The sequence below is a fragment of the Nestor notabilis genome, unplaced genomic scaffold (assembly GCF_000696875.1).
Source record: "Nestor notabilis isolate BGI_N333 unplaced genomic scaffold, ASM69687v1 scaffold2200, whole genome shotgun sequence".
In the NCBI taxonomy this organism is placed as follows: domain Eukaryota; kingdom Metazoa; phylum Chordata; class Aves; order Psittaciformes; family Psittacidae; genus Nestor; species Nestor notabilis.
Genome location: NW_009910479.1, coordinates 124,068 through 141,790, shown reverse-complemented (window position 1 = coordinate 141,790; position 17,723 = coordinate 124,068).

The following is a 17,723-nucleotide window of genomic DNA, read 5'->3' as shown; positions in this document are numbered from 1 at the left end:
AACATGAGCATACATACACTTACAAATCAACTGTGTTGGATTGTGTCCCCCTTCTCCTTTCTCAGGGATGGATATTTATATTACACAATACTTACAATGAAGACACACCCTAACCGCAGCCTTACTTTGTAAATGTATTTGCACTCGGAAGCTTTTTGCTAGGTTCTTTCACACACTGGGGAAAAATAAAAACCAAACAAACAGTACAAACCCCAAACCAGTACTGGAATGTAGTACCAGACTCTTCCATTGCTTGTTTTTGTGATTATATACATTGGGGAGTGTCCAAACTGGAGTCCTGTCTTTCTTCAAGCTGCCCTATGCTTTTGATAGTGAGCCATCTTTTCACTTCATGCTGAAGATGCTCCAAACCCAACTTCCTATTGCAAAAATCTCTGTGAGGTTGATAAACTTGTTTGTTTGTTTCATGCTAGATAAAATTCCGAGGGAAAAAAAAAATCTAAATTAGATGCCTTAAGTAAATAACCTAAATCACGAGGAAGCATTTTACACTGGGCAACATTTGATTGCAAGGTGGCATGGAATCTCAGAGGCATTCTGTTGTCACACTCTCCAAGTTGTAAGCTCTCTGCACTGCCTGTTCGGTATGGGACCAACAGAATATTCAAAGCAGACAGAAATCAAACCACACTAACTTCTTTATTGGTTTTTTGGGGTTTTTTAATGAACTATGGAAATAGCATAACTGAACCTATGCCCACCAAAACTTTCATCAAGGTACTTACCTACTGTACAGCTGTATCTTAGGAAGACAGATTGGTTAAGACATAGTTTCTGTGTCCTGTTGCATCACAATCAAGGTCACTGATAAAAGGGTATAAATGCAGTTAAGTGTAGCATAGTGAAAAGAAACTCTCTATGCCACACCTGCCATTTGATATCAAGTGAATGCCTCCAGATTCCAAATAAACCTATATCTTACTTGCTGCTTTGCATTGATCCAATTTTGCAAGATTTTATTGTACTGTATACTAACTGTGAGAGGCTAATATAGATTTCCAAGTAGTTTCATAGGTACTTATAATATTTACATAATTCCTAATACTACGCATTCTATTAGTTGTATGGATAAATACTTAAAGACAGTTCAAAGTGCAGGTATTTTAGTATGTTTTTCATGCTCATTTGCTTCAGATTTCACCTCTATAAAACCACAAGTTTTCCTTTTGAATTGGAAATCATGTAAGGCATAATTCTGCTGTTTCATTTCACACAAAACATTGTAAGGGTTTTTTTGCAAGATAACAAATATTGCTGAGTTTGTGTGATGAGCTGCCTGACCACTGTGAGTTAGGGGAGGACAGATCTGCTTGTCTCCATAGATTTCCTCTTTTCTTGTTCTCCGTTTTAAAATAAGTCATCTACCAAGATAACAGAATTTTAACAACTTGATACAATTCAGGTAACAGGAATTCACATTCCAATCATTTCCGTGACTGCTAAAAGTGCTCTTGTGCTGTAGCTAGTAAAGAGGCATTTAAGCTATCTAGCTAAAGGAATTCTACAGGTCGGCTGTGTCTTGTGCACATACTTTGAAACAAGTCATAAACATATTTATCATTTTACCTTAACAGAAGAATGGGGGTAACACAAACAAAATCAAAAGGAGAACTAAGTATCGGCAAAAATCACAGGCTTCATGTTCTAAATTAAGTTTGTTGTAAAATCATCTTTTCCAACCAGAGCATCATTTAATCTTTAGCAAAGGAGGAACCACTCCCATCCATTTACTGAGGGCATAATAACTCAGCATGAGTCAGTAGGTGCATTACAAACAAGTTGTTTTAATAGCCTGGAGAAAGAATATTTGCACCAGGTTTTATTAGTACTGTGATTATGGGATATAAAGATTATGGACAACCTATTTTGAGTGACATAAGAGCTATGTAATCTTCAGCTCCAAAGGTAGACTAAGCATTTTATGTGTATTCCTCATAGATACTACTACTAATTCTTCAAGTTTGAACCAAAAAAAAGGGTTCAGAGTCAAATTTCCAATTCAGGCAGTTCATCCAATGAGAAGGCTGAGTCTGTGCATAGCAGCATCGCTACACTTTCAGGGAATTCGCTGAAATTTGTCAGTTAAACTTTTACTGGCACCTCAGCTTTAAGTACCTCAGAGTGTGTTGGGCTGACAGTCACACTGCTGTGTTTTAAAATCCTAGCTAGGGTTTCAAATTAGAGCTTCATTACATGTTTGATACGTGATAGCTTAAGGATAAAATGATGAATTCCAAACCACTAGTAGTTTCTAAGACTGAATGCGAACAAAACTTCTCTTAATATTTCCATATGTAAGAGTGTTTGGGGTTTTCTAGCATCTGCTAGATGGTAGGAAAGAAGCAGAAGTACCAGCAAGGTGGTAAGACTCCGTTCTGTGAAGTCTGAACAGCTCAAATGGTGTTTTGAAATCTGGGTGATTATCCAGACTAACCTCAGATTTTTACCCTTTTGTTGTTTCACCCAGCACTGTAAGCTCAAACAGTCTCCTGGCATAGCAACAGAACACTGCACGCTCAGGAAATGCTGCTCTGGCAAGGTGCAGATTTCTTCCCAGTCCTCTCCATTTGGAAGAGTGTGCATGTCTCCTCCTGCCTCCTTTCCCTATGCAATCTGTTAAGGTGAATCCCCACAAACTATGAAATCGCCCTAATTTTATTTTCCTTTTAACTTCACAATATAAAGCCAAGTTTATTGTTATGAAGAAAGCCCTGAAAGTTTGTTTGTGTTACTCCAGCCATGTCTCTGTCTTCCTCTCTAAAAGTTGAGCTTATCTGCCTTGCTATACAAAATGGGTGCAAGTCAAAATCATCACTTCACTACCACAATGCAAATGAAACTAAAGACACTCTTAGAAACTCATTCACCCCTTCCACAAACCTCATCCTCTGCAAAGGCCTGAAGTGCATTAATGGCCACATAAATTCAGGTTTTATCCTGATTCTTAGAAAACAGTCCTGGTAAACTCCTGGCAGCTAGATTTTATTGTGAGAATTGTTTATATCGACAAACTAGTTGTTCCTTGCTTTTATAATATAGGCATATTATCTGTTTACATAACTGCAAAGGTATGTATTTATAGCAAGTCATCAGAAGTCTCTGATGGTAACACCTAACTCATGTACGTATGCTACCCTTTTCACTGCACTAACCCTTGCAATAACTCTTAGCTGTGAGAGCCTCTGTACACCTTTAAAACCTCATTACCTTCTGTGTAGCTGTTCAGCAATTTCCGTGGTTCATGCAGCCAGGCAGTATGAGGCTGTGTAAGGAGCTTACCCATTTCTAGCTATTCACGGTCACAACTGCTTTTCTCCAGCAGAATCTGTACTGTGTGAAGTGCATTTTTGTTTTGGGGAACACGGTCTGTGAAGAAAGAGTGAGGAAAATGAACTCTGCATACTTTTAAGCTTACTTTTTCATTGCCATTTAATTTCCTAATTTCATAAGGTGATGCCAACAGACCGACTTTCAGGTGCTCTTTTACTCCATCACACCATACATTTGTGAATTAGGTGCTAACATATAGTCTATGTCAGTGAATGGTATGATGAACGTCTGTATGTTTAACTCTTCTGGGATAAAGCTATATCTTTGGGCAGAAGAAAATAAGAATTATACTTGTTTACCCCATAAGCCAGAATATAAAATGCAAAAGCCTATTCACTGGTATAGGGGTTTTTTTATATAAATATAAGTATCTATATATGTGGATTTATAAGCATATGCACATATATAAAAATACGTATGTATGTGTATATTGCGCAGTATGTGTGTGTATACATAAATACGCAGCAATGTGTATACACTACACACCAAATAATGAAGGGATGTCTACAGAGCAAAAATAGGTATCCGTTTCATTAGAACTAGTGATGGGGCTGAACCAAAATCCTACATCCAAATGCCACTGCATTTGGAAAGTGTGAACCTGTGTTTTGAGATTCGTGGTTGAGTTCCATCTCTGGTCCCAGCTGCAGTTATGTGTATATATGCATCCTGGGGTCGCGTGTGCATGCGTGTGCGTGCTTCTTCACAAGCACATGCCTGTGTGGGTGACAGGAATATATGTGCCAGTAAGTGTGCATGGGTTTACATATATACTGCCAGCTTTGGTGAACTATGATGTTGCCGTGTCATCTTCAACCTGTACAGTTTTATCAGTAGCACATGAATGCTTCCTTGGGTCACTTTGCAACTCTTTAAATCACTACATTGAAGTATTACAGTTGTACAGTTATATGTTCATCTATTCTTGCTCTGCTGTAACTTTTTATGTATTTTGTACCGCATAGATTATATATTGTGATAATGTCCTATGCAACAACAATAAAAAAGGGAAAGAAAAGGAAAAAGGAAGAAAATTAACAGCTGTAAAATATCGTCTTAACTTGTATGCATGGTTAGTGACGTTTACATTTCCCAAAATACAACTTATAACTATGAAATACTTAATTTCCTTCTGTATGTATCAGTTAAAAAGCATAAATTGTTACTATTTCTGCTGTTTGTTTGAGGCTTGATACCTTGTTTGATATGTTTGTTTAAATTTCACCCTGTGCTGTTGCTTAAAATGGGATATATTTTTTAGTCACTGAAAGTTTGTGCTGGTTTTTTTTGTACTCTCCTCTGCTTTAAGTAGTATTTTATAGTTGCACAGTGAAATTCCTTTCTCAAAGCTGGAATAGACTGTGTTTTTCTTTACAAGATGGTTATGGGATTAATATGCATGAGTTCAATGTCAGAGAGTCAACCATCCTTTCTTTCAGAGCTCAGTTCTTTGCAAATTTCTGATACCATCTTTGCAAGTAGCAATGTCCTATCCAAACAGCAGTAATTTAATCTCACAGCACCCTGAAATGTTCTTGCCTGATTTTAAAGATGAGGAAATTGAAACACAAGAGATTTGAGTGACTTTCTCAGAGACAATGAGCAGATGTTTGCCTTTATCCTCCTTTGAAGCACCACCACATCCCCAGGAAAACAATTCTGTGCCCTATAATGAATATGTGTCTATAGAACATTCTAGCTGATTGCAAAAATAATTTAAAACAGTGGCCTGCTATTGGAAAATGAAACCTAAAACATCCAATGGTGGGAATTACTTTAAAATTAGTACATTTTCTTTTGCAGGGACCATGAAAACTCTTCAGAGCACATAACCTGGAGAGCCGTTATCTTCAATAGCAGGTTTCCCCATTGCAGTGTTGAACTGCCAGTGCTGTTCATTATCTGTCCATGCGCCATTTGCTTGTACATGTCTGTGATCAACTGCTATTTTATAGCTCACTCAATAACAGAATGCTTAACTCCGCTAATGCAGTATCTAAGGGCTTGTTATCTGAGCATAACAGCCTCTGTGCGCATGCAGTATATTGCCCCGACTGTTGGTGAGCCCTCACTGGAACACGAGACAAAAGTGCTCTTGTCCAGCAGAAAACCACAGGTTTGTTTCATTATTTACTACTAACATCAGCATGACGTGGCCTCTTCCTGCTTATTCTCAATGTCCATGTTATAACTGGGAAATCCCAGGCAGGGGATTCTCTGAAGCATTCGGGTTGTGAGAATCCTCAAGCTTTAAAATCCTGGTAAATCATCTAATACCTGAGTGAGTGGAAGTTCCCTTGCAGACCTTGTGTATCAGTCTGTCTGTTGAACTTCTTACATTTCAGATCCACTGAAGTAACTAACATCACCCTGCCCCTGGCAGTCTTTTCCCTAATGCTTGCCCAGATCTCCTTGTCACCCCATTCAGTTTTCACACTTGGACAGGCTAGGCTTTCTGTTCTAGCTGCTGTAGAAGTCCAGCTTTTTGCTAGTTTGTTCCAAGGACAAGGGTGAGTGTGACATCCCTGGCTTCTGCCGTGACCTGGTTTTCCAGCCAGTTGCTCTATCTGAATTCACTGTTTGTACTGGGGGGAAGGTGGTGAGGAGTCTTTTTTCACTGATGCTGTAGAATTCCAGCTTTTTGCTAGTTTGTTCCAAGGACAGGGTGAGTGTGACATACCTGGCTTCTGCCGTGACCTGGTTTTCCAGCCAGTTGCTCTATCTGAATTCACTGTTTGTACTGGGGGGAAGGTGGTGAGGAGTCTTTTTTCACTGATGCTGGAGAAAGCTGATACAGACTCTCGCTCCTCTGTGAAGGAATGAGTCTGAAGTTTCTTGAAAATGCAGGTTACACAACACTTCTAAACACTGGTTTTGTTTGTGAAAATAGGCCCTGAAGAGCAGCATTTCTGAAGTCTTCCTACATGAAGGATCCATCTTAAGTTTGATAATCACAAAGCAGTCAAAGACTGTTTTCTAACCTTTCTAGAAGACAAGAGAAACAAATCCTTCTGAAAGGATAAGCCTCCTTTTCAGTTTAAGTATGGAGTTGTTGCCTTGGTACTGTAATGTTATGTGCCTCCCCACCCAGCCACCCACACTCTCAAACATGTAGATTCACACATTCTCACCTTCAAAAGAAACTTCTCCTCTCAGGTTGCTAAATGTATGGGTTTCTGTTTTGCCTGTGACTCAGCATTTGCCATGAAATGTTCACAGACTTGGCGGTAGTCCATCAGTTCAGAAGAGAAGCGATATTACTGCTGGAATTAGGATGGGATTTTCCTATTTACACTGACCTGTGTATCATTTCTGGCTCCAAAGCAGTCCCCTGCAGGTTCATTACCCCGGCTTTTCAAGGAACCGTGGCATGCTTTGCTGTTCAAATGCAAGAGATTCAAGTGCCATAAATATAAATACAGAGTCATAGAAACAGAGAAGATGGAGATAGAAATAAAAAAGAGGTGAGGACAATGAGACATGCCCAGTGTTTCCAGCAGCTGATCAAAAAGGCTCACACTGCACCAGAACACGTGGGGCTGCCAGGCAGCACCTCCAAAGATGACCAGAAACTGCATCATTTTTTCCAAAAGCAGTAGAGAAGGAAGCTAAATCAAACAGCAATTCAAGCAGGCAAGCCCACATGTCTGTCTAGCTGCAATGCGTTGCTGGCAAGCAAAGAGTATAAAGACTGAGGGATAATTTTAATAGATTTCTCAATCCATGCTCCAGACAAGGGAGGGGAGTCTGGATGCCCAGACATCTGAGCAGCAAGAGGAGAAGAGGGAAGCATGAATGAACACTGGCTTTGGAAGCCAGATTTGTGCTTTGGGCAACTCAGAGAACAAGTTTACATTACACAAGTCTGGAGAAAATCAAATGTTAAAAGAGAGATCTGAGAAAACCCGAGAGGGGTTTTAGGCAAGATCAGGCCCCAAAGGTCTGCTAACAAAACCTAAACATTGAGCTTAGCAATGACTCTGCCTCACCAGGAGAAAACAGCTCTAGAGTATAATTGCTGCCACATCATAATTGTAAATAAAGAATCAACCTGTCCTACCTGGTTGGCACTGGCAGGAGCTTGATTTAACCTTTGGTTTCCACTGGCTGGAACAAATGTTTGACAGGAAAAGAGGGGGTGGCATCAGGGGCTGGGCTGAGAAGGACTCTAAGATGCTGTTGCTGGCGGGTTTCTGCTGAGCTGATGTTTCTTCTCTGCATCACTGGCTAAACGTGCCTGTCTGAGCACACTGCAGCAGGTCTGAGCCTGCTGCATTACAACTTGTTAGGTACGTGCCAAAGGGTCGCACAGGCTTACACTGCCCAAGCTGGCTTGTTGGGAGCCAGCCCAAGTGTCCTGCCCAGGGCCTACCAGGTACGAGTGGGGAATCTCCCAGAGGGAAGGTTCCAACGGGTGGATGAGGGAACACCATTGAGAAAAATGGTCCAGTTGAAGGACCAGAGAGATGGTGCTGGTTAGAGAGAGAGGCTCAGGTGTATGGCAGCACAGTAAGGGGAATGTGACGTACAACTGTGGGAAACAGATGAAAGGTACTGTAAGTTGGCAAGGTATGGTAAAGAGGGGGAAGTTAAGTATAGAAAAATGAGAAAGAAGTATAGGGTAGGGCAATTTTATGTCATTTTCTAATAGAAAAAGAAGGACCTAAGGTGCAAAATCCAAATGGGGGTCTGGAGGAAGGAGTAACGTTGCTCAGGTAGTATTTCCCACAGACTAGAAGGTAAGGCATGTCAGTGTGTAATAAACAGGACTGTGTGTCTTTAAGAGACCAATGTTTGTGTTTTCCCATGCTCTCCTATTGTGGAAATAACTTTCTGAGTCATTTCTCTGATCCTGGAGACAAACTGAACAGACACAAAACATAATAAAACACAATAGCAACGGGAAGAGAGAAATTCCTCCCTCCCCCTTCCACCACACGTGTTTAACGTCAGCAGTCCGAGCACACTCAGAGCCTCCCAGTGGAAGAAAAGCTGGGACCAGTGTTGTTTGGTACACACATTTGAATCGAGCTCACCTTCCACTACACAAACAGTTAAAAACCAACAGCCACACTTCCCCAGTCTGTTACTTGTAGATACGTTACTCGCTCTGGTTTCAAGTCTTACCTTCCAGATTCTCCACAGACCATGAACTGCAACAGGCATTTGCTGGCTTTTTTAAACTTCAAAGCTTTGCACTTCAAAGACCCTGTAAATTTTCTCTCAAGCCTTATGCCCCACCCTCTGCAAGAAGATGTCAGTGTGGGACTCTCTCAAAATGCCACATTTGGAAGCTCACATACAGCTAAAACTCGACATCACAATTATGCTCTTCCCAGAGGGGAATAGGGATGGGCACCCCCCCACAGGGCTGGCCCCCCACCAGGCTGTATCCTGACTTCCAGCACCAAAACACAGGATCACCACATCAGACCTGAGACAAGTCCATTTTCTCTGTTTCTTACCGAGAACTCTCAAACTCTTTGCTAGTACAGACAATAAGGTCCCAGGAGGTTCTCACATCCTTGCAGGTTTGCTTTAACACACGATCGCTTTGTTAACTTTGGAATTCATAAGGCCAATCCCCAGCTTTCCCACTCTCGGGAGGCCATTTGCAGCCTGGTGGGAGGAATGGGATGACTTGACAGGAAGAAGGGAGAACCAACTTTTGTGCAGGACTGTGACTCCCTCCCAGTCGCTGCAGCGAGCCCTGCTCATGAGACCAGGGCCAAGGGAGATGCCCGTGCTCCTGGGCAGCAGGCAGGGCTGGCTGCAGATGCCTCAGAAGAAAAGACCTCCCACCCCACGGGAGAGGAGTCGCTCCCGGAAGCCGAGGGTTTGGAAGCAGCCACAGCGCTCCCCAGCTTTCCATAAAGACCGGCTCGTGGATGGCTTCCCCTTCCCATGCCCTCACATGCAGCAATACTGAATAACCCGGGTGAGTGAACAGAGGCAAGCCCAGGAAACAGGAACCCTGTGGAGGGTGCGGCTGCACAAACAACGGGGCAGGGTGAATAAATCATGCCTGGCTGTTGGCTTCACTGTAAGAAACCTTCCATTAAGGCTCCACTGGATATTTTTGGACTCTGCCTGTCTATATTTAGGAGGGATAATTAATACTGAAGGAAATAAAGGAAAAAAAAAAAAAAAGAAATCAAGCTTTAAGTCCAAGAATGGAAAATTTGGTATTCTCCACAAAATTGCTGTGATTAAAGAGGACTGAAAAGGAGGGGTTATATTTCAGGAATAAAATATGCTACAAGTTACTGTAAAAATTGTGTATTACATGGTGTTGGCTAAGAGAGGGGAGGCATTTCAAGAAGACAGCGCTTCACCACTTAACTGTTACTAAACAGGAACGGAGCACAGCTGAATGGCCAGCTTTAAATCACAGCTGTACTCTGCCTGCTTTTGTGTAGCCCTAAGCTGTGCTGAGGCTCCCAGTTCCTCTGCTTTAGGAGGGGCTGGATGGGACCTCCAGAACAACTGGCACGGGCTCTGCCCACTCCTGTGCATGGTGTCATGCAGTGAGAGAAAAATCACAGCCAAGTTACTGAGCACCCTCACCAGGCCCTTAAAATAGACTGCGTGAAGAACAGGGCTATGATAAGGCCAGAAAATCCGTTTTATGAACTAAGATGGGAGGTTCTTAGTAAAAAAATCCACCCTCTTGGATATGGGAGCCAAAACATGATGGAACAATGTGTGCAATGCTTTCAAACTTCAGCTATTATTTTACTAGCAGCAGTTGTTTAGATCCACATCCCCTATGACAGCCTTACGACAGCCATCTATCAGTGTTCATGTTACCACTGCCTATAGAAGAAAACAGCCTTTCCTCAGTCACCTTCTGCTTGTGAGTTCATCCAGCTCCCAGGTGACACGTACCTAACAACAGCCACTGCCATCAGCATCTGCGGGTACCTCGCAGACACACGCAGGGAGCTGACGGGAGCACAGGGTGAGCACTTTCCTCCTTACCCAGAGCCTGCTCCAGAGGAACGCTCTGGGCACTGGAGCAGAATTAGCCCTGCCTGCCTGTGAGCACTGTCCTGCCTTAGAGCTGCAGGATGTGTTCTCCACACATCCTCTCTTGACCCTACTAATTCTTTAGTTCTGGTGGCAAATTTGTAACATGCTTGGTAATGTATTAACCAGCCTTCTGCAAAGTGTTGGATACTACATTAAATCCCAGAGTCCCGGTTTCAGCTGTTAGTTATTTTTCTCCTCCCTAGCAGCTGGTGCAGTGCTGTGTTTTTGCCTTAGTCGGAGAACAACACTGGTAACACACCGATGTTTTAGTTGTTGCTCAGCAGCACTTACTCCCGTCAAGGACTTCTCAGTCTCATGCTCTGCCAGGGAGGAGGGGAAGCCAGGAGGAAGCAGAGACAGGACGCCTGACCCAAACTGGCCAAAGGGCTATTCCATACCACAGCACGTCATGCCCAGTATAGGAACTGGGGGGTCACCCGGGAGGGCCAGATCGCTGCTCGGGTCGGGCTGGGTATCGGTCAGCTGGTGGTGAGCAATTGCACTGTGCATCACTTGTGTTTATTGTTTGGGGTTTTTTTTCCATTCCCTCTTTAGTTTTAAATTCTCTCCCCTTGTTACTCAGAGTCACACTTCTGTAATTTGAGTTCGTGTCCAGAAACAACTTAATATTTTCTTTGTAATTTCTCAAGTTAAAAAACTTTCTTTAAAGAAGAGCAGCAACATTTTTTATACAAACCTTCTGTTGACATTTAAAATCCCCTGGATACTACGTTTGCCACTTTTTCTTTTTCCCAGAATACTGTGCAGAAGACAAGAAGTCAGTAATAGATCTTACAACTGACACTGATACCAAACTAAACTCACGATTCTTCTCTGTTCACATAAATGATGTCATTTAAATGTTACCCATAAGCACCTAAATAGTAAATATACTTACATATGTAATAACTAAAATGCATTAATGGGTTCTAAACTAGCCACTGCCATGTGCTCCACTTTCTTCCTGCTCACTTCAACTGAACAATCATTAAGTTAATCAATCATAAGTTAATTATTACAATTGGCAGATGAAGTCTGATTAGTTTTACTTGAAAAAACCAACAACCCCTGAAATACAATACCATGACTTCCATGCAGTCGAATCTCGCGTTAGCGGTATGGATGCTTGCGTCTGCCTTGCTTTCATTCCAGTCCTTTCAACAGTTTTCAACTTTTGTGAGCATCCTGCAGATGATTTGCTGTAGAATTAAGAAAGTAAATTCAGTGTTATTGAGCACAGCACTGAGAACCGTGGCTTTTCCACTCAGATGGTTCTGTGGCTTTCTCGAGGGAACAGGGTGATGTGGCATTTTTCTGTGCAGAAAGACAGTATTTTCATCTTGCAAGTGTAACACGGGGCACAACAGAGGGAGGCCAGGAATTCTTTAGGCACCTCTCCAGCTGCAGGAGCTCAGTTAGCTACCTTGGCCTGTGCTTCATCCGTCAGATTTCTCTTAGTTCTTACACCATACATAGCTAGACGTTGGGAAAATGCTGTGGTCACAGTGATAATAATCATGGCTTTGTTAATTTTTTGCCTTAGATTCACAGCACTTTGAGTTCAGATTAGCTGTTCAGCAGTCTTGTAAACCACTACTATCAGCTCTCAGGGTAGCCCTGTAAAATCTGCTTTATTTTGAAAGTCTTCCTTGTCCATCCCAGGGAACATTCAGCCGGCATGGCAGCCATAGCTTCTGCTTCCCTTTCAGGATCCTTACGCCCCTCCGAGTTTTTTGCTTTCAGGTTACAGACCTCAAGGGGCAACACCTGCAATACACTTTCCTGTAGCAAAGATTAGCTGTAAATCATGTAACTTTTCTGATAGGATTGGAAATCAACTAGATGCCAGGAATCAATTATAAATGCTGGTTAGTTTGGTGAGGAAAAAATGCCACACGAGAAAATTGGAATCGCTTATGACAGAGCTGACAGGCTGAGGAGAATTCCTTTTTATCAGCACTCTACAGATGTGGCCTATTCCCTCTCCTCTCATTAAGAAATCAAACTTTCACTGTATGCTATTACAAATAAGCATCTATCACCAGGTTTCTATGCTGTGGTACGTGATACCAACACCCCTTCCTGTGGGAGACGAGGAGATGGTTGTTAGCTGGTACCGGTTGTCCAGGGGCAACCTCAGTGTGGGTTAGTGCAGTGAGCAAGCCCCCGCAGAGCCATTCGACAGGGTGACCCAAGGGAGTCATTATTTACCAGTGCTGGTTTCTCTCTTTGAAACTTTTAATGACGTAGATTAGTGACGAGCAGCATAAACTGAAATGCTGTTTTCCAGACTTCAGGATTGACTGAACACTCGTCCGTGATAGTTCTGAGCACACCATGAAAAGGAAACAAATCTCCAAAGCAAGTTGAGGGAATCTGCCTGTTCGGATCTTGGCCAGGACGCCCGCTAGGGAGGCCAACCAATGCTTGATTTCAGCAAGTAAAGCCTTGTGTCGCTTTAATGTCCTTCCCCTAGGGAAGTCTCTAAGCGTTTTCTTAACTGTAAATTTCAGTTCTTCAAGCAAGTCTGCCCTATGTCTTCCTGAAGCTCTCCTGGAGCTGATAAAGCTCTAGAAGGATTCAGGAATCTGATCATATTAAAAAATTGCATGGCTGTGGGCTTTCAATCAAAACAAAGAGAGCGCTCAAGAGTTACTTCATGTGCCACTGCAATAAGGGTAAAATAATTCTAGTATCGATCAGCCAGGCAGGTAAGTTTAATATTACAACGTCCTTATGTTTAAGAACCATATTGCTAGAAACTTGTCATGCCACTTAAGAAAACTCTAGCAAATGGAGAGATTTGAGCAAGCCCATAACCTCCAGAGTTAGGTGTGCTGACCCTTAGCTTCACTTCTGTCCCCAGGTGCAGCATCATGAAGAAAGGAAGTCCTAACAGTGGGGTGCTGTATTGTAGATGGATACCTCTGAGATCTGCAGAACAGGTAGACATATTCAAAGATTTATTTCCCCCTTCTACAAATACTTTACTGATTTATCCCCAATTCAAATCCAGAATGATGTCAAACAACTATTTATGCACATTGTGAGCACAGGCACAATAATAAAATGGTTAATACGAAACTTGAATCAAGAAAGAAATAAAGGTAAAATAGGAAATACTTATTTATGTTGTAAAAATAGGCTCTTTCAGACCTTTTTAGATTACTTGAAAAGATTAGAAGTTTATCTGATACGTAATTAACCACCAATCCAGTATCTCAGGAGAGGACTAGCCCCACACTAACAGTTTTATCAGTCACCAGGAGAAAGCACTTAAAAGAATTATTAATAACATTAGAAGATTAAATGATTGGATGCTAATACAGAGTAATGTGGATTGTTTAGTAAACTGGGTACAAACAAACCAAGCATGCTCGATACAATCAGAATTAACTCAGCTATTTAGGAAAACAACAACTTGACTATACTCACCAGATGGAGGACTCTAGCTCAGAAAGCAAGGACTCTGAAAAATACTAGGTGAAAGAGCAAGAAATGAGAGTTCCTTGTACATCTTGTGGCCAGAAAGACTAAAGATATCTTTATGAATAAGTATACAATAATTTCAGTTAGGAAATAAACTTGTACTGACACACAGACACTGTCAGTTCTTATATAGAAGCAATCTAGTTCAGAAGAGAGGCTGCCTAATGGTCTGCAGCAGGGTCTGTGTGAGTTAATTCTTGTTGGAGCTGAAGTGTTTTTCACAAAAAGCTTTCAGTCTAATCCAGACATCTACAGATGAAGGGAGACGTTAAACGGCTGCAGGAGACTTGAAGCACAGGCATGAGAAAGACTGCATTCCAGCAGCTGCAAATAAACCTTCGCGACAGCCTTGGAAAGCACAATCTGCTTACCCTAACACAGAGGTCAAGGGACGGCCCCATCAGCGGGTACAAGCAATTCAAGGGCGACAGAGAACTCAGACAGGAATGAAACGAGATCCAAGGGCAGAAACTGGAGTTACTTACCACAGGTTAAGATGACTTCTGCAGCACCAGGATTTCTCTCAAAAACCCACTGCAGTTCAAACATGGTTGTTTGCAGGTATCCTGTCTGCTGCCTGTTCACAGATGCCCTGAGGACGGTCACAGTGACAATCACAGCCCAGGCTGTACAACAGCAGCACAGTGGCTTGGCAGCACTGTACCTCTGCACGGAGGAGCTTTGTGCCTTTGGAGCCTGGGAACTAGGAATTCTCTGTGGAAATGAAAGCTGAGCAGGCCTGGCAGTGCCTGATTGTTGGCTTTTGCCTCAGATTGTCAGTTACCCAATTGATCCAAATTAACCTTGAAATCAAATGGAGTGAACTTTGTGGCAGCAGAACAAAAGCTTGTGATGAACCAATTAACCTCCCCGGGTGTGCAGCATGCTCCTGGGGCCCGGTTTCTTTCCTAGGCTTTAGTGTTTCCCCAGCATATGCTGAGGAGAGCACGCAGAGACCACAAACAAGAATTCAAGCATACAGATACTTTAGAAATAAGTTAATTTTATTGAATAGGCATTATAGCTTCTCTCTCTTTCAAATAATGGAGAAGCCAATTCACACAGATTACAGAGCTATCAGTTACTTGGAGTAATCTTTCATAAAAGAAAGAAATTAAATACAGTTCTGCTATAAAAAGTGCAACAGTTGTAACTGGAAGTTTTTCAAAACAAAAGCAAGTTTTACTACCTATTGCAAAAATCGGTTTAGTGCTTTAATACTTTACAAAGTAACAATCCAACTGCTAAAAACAGCTCTTACACATCATCTTTGTCAAAGTATGGATCAGATTAAAAATGACATTTAAATTGAATTCGAATGAAACCTGCATGTAGAAAAGGTTCTCAAGAATCCACACTTCACAACAAAAAAATATTCATTATCCTTCAACATTCATTAATGCTCCTGTTTCTTTTGAACAATGGATTTAAACACAATATGGCAGTCACCTTAACAACGATCAACTGCTTTGTTTGCAGACAGAAGTGACTGCAACCAATCGTGTCTTTAAATTATGAATGGGGAAGGGAATGGGAAAAGAGAAATTCACTCCTTTCATACAGGATAAAAGTTTTGCATGAAAATGGTCAAACAGAGAGAAACCTGAATAGTCACTCCAGCTTTAGATGAACTTTTATCTATTATATTGTTTACTGAATTCCTAAATCAATCTCTGCTGAAACCATATAAATTTATAGAAGACAACAAGAAACTTAAATCCTGACTCTGAAAAATGAGAACGATGGTAAGACTCCCGAGAAGTTGAATTCCTAACCAACAGAAATCAGCCAGACTTGCTTTATTCTTTATTAACATTTGTTTAAGCCCCAGTGACAGCCAAGCACTCCCTCTCCTTGAAATTCAGGTTTCAAGTACAAATCCATCTATGGTACATTTCTGCACTTTCAAAAATGCTGAGCTTGCTGGTTCCTAGGAAGAGACACACGACCTGTCCTGATTCCTTAAACTTCACGTAATGAGCTTTGGTCAGAATTGAACAGAGACCCTCAGTTAATGAGCAAATGAGTTTCTATAAACTCAGGGTGTGACATCTCTGTTATTTTAATTTATGTTTGGGAGACAAGCCACTCCACACGCGATCTGAGCCGAGAGCCGCATCTCCTGCATTGCAAAATCTACCCCAGGCTTTACGGACAAAGAGCTTCAGAATTTGTCTAAGCAAGTAGAAGATGAAAGGAAAAATGTTAGCCATAGAAATAAAAAAGATGTACAGATGACTTGGGGAGGGCCTATTATACAACAGTAATAATAAAGTTAAGATGATTTAGCTACATGTACCTTTTGAGTATAGTAATTCAAGCTGTCCTTCAAAATCTGCCCATATCTGAGAGGCATTGGGTTTTAACACCACAGAATCATGTAACAAAAAGGTAAAGCATACTGACTGGCAGAAATACATGTAAACAGCATTAATATTTTCAATGGTTCATTCCACTTTTCCATACAAAAATGTTAGTCACAAGAATCCATGAGGAAGAACAAGGCCTTCCAAGGAGAACAAAGTCTTTCAGCCACACAGCAGTCATCTTCAAGGATTATGGAAAGTTTGTAACAGTATTTTATGTCTTAAAATTGAACGTGAAATAAAGCTCTAGACAGAGTCCAATAAGAAAACAAGAGTCTTACACAGATCTGAAATGTGCTTCACTAGCAGGGCAGGAGCTTGGAAAGATACAGAAGGAACTGCTCCTTCCCAGGACAGAGCACAAACCTGATCTAGATCACTGGGATACAGGTTTGTACCGAACTGTCAAAGCTGGCCTGTAATACTATGGTTGGGAACTCCTAGCTGCTGAGGTCTACGTAGCTAATTACATTCATTATTTCATCCAGGCTTAAATCCTGCTTGTTCTCCTTGGTTTATGGATCATGTGCATGCAAAGCTCTGAGCAGCTCCGAGGGAAAAGCATTTGTTGTACTGTACACACGCTATGTGCATCATACAAAGACTGTATTTACAGTACTCAATCTTGAGCAAATAAACAATAAAATCACTCATTAATTTCTGTTAGTATTAAAACATAAGTGCACACACTTTTCTTTGCAAGGTTTAGAGACGAGAGCGCTTCTATCACGCCCGCATGGCTGTGTTTCAGTTCATACCTGATTGCACGCCCATTAAAAGGAGATGCAGGGCATTCTCTGAGCCTGAGGTGCCATGTTTTGCTGCTACAGCTCCTGCATATTTTAACCAAAAACATGGGGAAGAGGCTTTGTTATTTAAAACTGGAGGCAAATGACAACAAGGCAGCATTCCACTTCATCTTTACTGAGAAGATGCTGCTCAGACACCACGGGCCAGCATGAACTGTACGTGTTTTAAAGGCAAGAACAACCAGACTTGCTCTGTCCTGGCTAGTTTGGCCATGGCTTGCAGGCTCCTGATATACTATCAGGCTTCATTAGACAAAGCTCCTGTGCCAAGGGATTGTAATTATGCAGCAAAGCAGCTACATGGGATTTAAACAGGCAGCTTTTACCTCTCCACTTGCCTGAGAGGGAAAGTGCAACTCCAGTGTCATTCCATTTTCACGTTTGTATTGATTTTGCATGTGAACAAAGGAAGAACTGGGTCACCACCATACAAGCTTCTTCTTTAAACTCCCCCCTCCCTTTTTAAAACCCCCAGCATTTGAAAGGGACAAAATGGAAATTAAACACACAACTCGCGCACAGGAGTTAGGCACTCTTTAGTTCTAACACGGGATCATATTTGTGCAGTCTCAGAGGATTCTGCCACTACAGTAGAATTTGCTTAGTTTAAGAAGGAAAGAAAACTTGACATACTTCTCTCCCTTCTTCCCCAAGAGCAAACCTCTGCAACTAAGTC